We start from the raw sequence: 3,984 nt of genomic DNA, 5'->3' as shown, positions 1-3,984 counted from the left end.
TTAGGACCGTCTGAAAGACTTGAGGCCAGGTTTAAGACGTGCTGCTTGGGCCTTAGTGGTTTTTAGTTTGTGAGTATGAGTGCCTTTGGACTTATACTTCCAGTAGTTCCCACGAGGAGTGGGACGATAGTTCAGTAGGTGGTTGATAGCTAAATGATGATGATTATTATGGTGACTGCGGAATATGCTTAGATGTTTGGGATGTGATGATAAGATCTTGTTGGGAATGTGAATAAACCAATGGACGATTGATTTTCTGTCTAGATGTGTTACAATCTTGGTTATGAGTGCGTTAGGGGGATCTTTCAGTTATACATTTGTGGGAGATAAATGTAATTCTATATATCTTGTTGACGAGTTTAGACCTCGAGAATATTTTTAGTGATTGCATAGTTGTGGCCATGATAGTTGATGTGTTTTCTGCAAGTTACAATGGCCCCCAGTTTGAGGCAGCAGGTGGGTTATCTCCTACAGATGTTCTTGGGTTGTGGTGATCGCCTATATGTTTATCTGAAGAGTTTCCTTTCCTAAACTAGTGGGATGGTATGTTCGTAATTTGATTTCAGGTTTGTTTGATGGAGATTCCATGCTGTCACAAGGAATGGAGATGCACATAGCAGAAGATTTGAGGTAATTCTATGGTAGCGTTAACGTGAACGTATGAAGGAATTAGTTAAATTTTAGTACATGAGATTATGACAGTTGTAGAGGAGTTTATTGTGGGTTAATCGGATGTAGTTCCTATGGCTCGAGCCAAGTGGAAGAGTCTACTATCGACGATCAAATAACATGGTTATGTGCTTATTATTGGTTTCAAGTTTTGAGGAATATTTGAGGATCAGTTGTAACTGAAGAGGTTGGTTTGAGAATGGCTTTGAGCAAGGTATTGTTTTAGATGCATGATGTGTATACTATAAAGGGCATATTGAAAATCTTTGGAAGGTGATTCATGTTGTTATTTCGGTGGAACGTGGTGTGTAGAGGAAGAAGGAGTCCGCTCGGTTGCTTAAAAAGTAGGGTTACTTCTTTAGGTAATTTGTGTGTCAAATGGAGCACAAAGTTGTTCTGCTCTATTGGTTGTTTCAATTGAGATTAGAGTAGAGTGGATGACTCTTGAGAGGGTTTAATGAGTGCAAGATTCATATGTGGTATTTGAGGTTTTCGGATTAGTAATATAGTTGGGGATATGAAGATTGGCATGGAATGGTGCGGGGACTTGCGTAATTTCTATATCATTATGGATTCTACATTTCAGTATCAACGAGTTAAGAGAATAACTTTAGATCACATAAGGTCTCTTCAAAAGTGGGTATTCGGTTGCGGATTTTTTCGCTTAAGAAGGGAATACAATGGGTTATGGGCTTTACGGAAAGACGTGTTCATGATAGGATCTCTTGGTGGTGAAGCCTTCAGGTTAAAGGATCATAGTGTATTGACAAAAAAAGTGAAAACCTGAAGGCAAAGTCGAGGGAATTCAACTAATTTCTCAGCTTTATAGTGATTTAGACAACATAGTAATAGAAGGGAAATCGGTTTCTTTGATGGTGAGACCTCTATTGGTATTTTTTGGTAAATACGTTGGGCATCGGCGAATTTGTGCAACATGATTGAAGTAGAGGAACTCAGTTCTGCGGCTTGGTTTATGTTGAAAATGATTCAAGAAGTTCTCGATGATTTTGACACGGCTTGGGACGGATGTTTTCGACGGCATGAGAAGTCTTTGCGTGTTGCAATTTTTTCTTGGATGGGAAGTCCAAGTAGAAGGTTTCTGGTTGATAAAGGTTTTTCCTGCTTGTGATTCAGTGTTGAGAAAATGGGGGGTTCTCGTGTCTTCTTATGATTGCATGATTGATGCAGTGCGACGTGTTGGGATTGAGTTTTGCATGTACGAGTTTTTGTGTTTTTGTCTGAGAAGAAGGTTATGAGTTCTAGATAGCATGGATGGTTTTCGGATGTTTAAAGGATGCTGACAATATTTTGGTATCACTTGAGAAGGTCATATTTAACGAAGGCACACTATTTTTTAACTTGCGGATGCTTGACTGGTATTACGATAATCGGCTGGTTGATCTACTACGATGTTTTTGAGTTTGGGTATGTGGCACAGAAAGAAATTATGAAGTATTTCTCTTGAGATACTCTGTGTAATGAGGATATATCAGTCATCTTTGAATGAAGGAGTTGCGATCGAACATGAAGATTCTTTATTTTAGGGATTTTTAAGAACTAATGGGTTTCTCAGAGCAATTGTTCCCTCTTGGTTGCGAACGATAAGGTATGTTAAGAAGGTTTGAAACATGATTGTATGTGTTATGGTAGGTTTAATTGTGGTTTTTTTATAGTTTATCTACCTATTTGGGAGTATCATAATTGATTAAGAGGCCACCTTTGTAGGCCTAATGAGAATGCGTATTCTACATCAGGGAGGATTTGTTTATCTTCGACACAACTAATTGTTGAGGGGTGTCATCGATTAGAGTTGATTCTCTTCGGCTCATGATATGTTCCATGTGTTACTCTCCTGGCTACAATGGTTGTGAGAATTGTTGACTAATTTACACACTTGAATGCAGTTCTGTTGGGCCTTGTGTCGGATATTTGAGTGAAATGCGCCCTTTCGGGGTGTTGAAATAGTTAATTTGGCGACCCGGTTGTGGTCTCCTAATTTGTGGAATATGGTTGCTACTCCATTTCTCTATGGTTATGATCAATGGTCACTTCACAATGTTTTGTTGTTGATATGCATATGGGTTGTTTGATGTGAGCATCATTGCTCGAGGTAATTCCATGTGGACTAGTGTTTGGATTGGGTCACGGCATCACAGTGGAAGGTGTTGAAATACCCAATTTTTCTATATAATATTTTAATATGCAAAATACCTTACCGAAATAGCAATATTATGCCATATATAAGATATCCAAGTGTTTCAATTACTTTTCCTTAATTCTTAAAGGTTTTTTGAATCAATTTATTCCCCTATCTTATCATACAAACCCCAATAATCTATTTTTAAAAATATCATTTTTGGTGATCACTTGTTTGAACTTTTAATATTCTATGCTAAAATATAGCTAAGGGGGAATTTTTGCATATTTTTTACCAAATTTTATTTAGTAGTTTTTAAAAGCTAAATTGCAATAATTGCAATATAGCCTCTTTTAGGAATTAATTATGTTTACTATTACAAAAAAATTAAGTCCTGCATTTTTTTAAATAGTTAATTATCCTTGTAATATTTTAGTGCTCTCAATTTGTTTTCAGAAAACTTATTTACTATTTTTGTAAATAAAAAGGGGAAAAGTGGCTATTTAAATTGTACTGCAAAATCGGGTTTCAATTATAACCCAAATCAAGCCCCCCATCATCCCAGCGCCAATTTCCATTTTTAACCCAATTACCCGACGCCAATTTCAATGGAACGTACCCAAACCCGAACTCCTACCTAACCCTTTAATCGGCCGCAGCCGTTGAATCGGTTTTGATCAACGCTCCATTACCCCTTTCTTTTTTTTTTAAACCAACGAACCCCTTTACCCTACCTCTATTCCTCGACCAACCGGCTGCCTCTGAAATCCCTCTCTTCTCTCAACTCTCTCTGAAACTCTGGCAAACCCTAGCCGCTCGCCATCAAACCTACATCCCTAAATCATGGCCCTTTCATGGTCATATTGAGAAATGTACCAGCTTTCCATGGCTTCTATGTGTTTGGTTCTGTGGTTTTCATGACCAGACTTCGAAGGAGTTTGGTCCAGTCCTTGCTCCGAACTTCGTGTTCATGGCAAATTCTCGTCGCCAGGCCACGACCTTTTTCGGCCATTTATTGGACTTTCGAGGCGGTCCTTGACCTTTCTTGGTTAGATTCGTTTAACTTTCGAGGTCTTCCTATTTCGTTGGGTTTTCGGTGAAACCCTAATCTCTAAGATCTTTCCGATTAGATTCAGATCTACCTTAGATTTGGTGCTTACCATGAACTGTTTAAGCAA

Source organism: Nicotiana attenuata, unplaced genomic scaffold (genome assembly GCF_001879085.1).
Source record: "Nicotiana attenuata strain UT unplaced genomic scaffold, NIATTr2, whole genome shotgun sequence".
NCBI lineage: Eukaryota > Viridiplantae > Streptophyta > Magnoliopsida > Solanales > Solanaceae > Nicotiana > Nicotiana attenuata.
Note: the sequence above shows the minus strand (reverse complement) of the source record.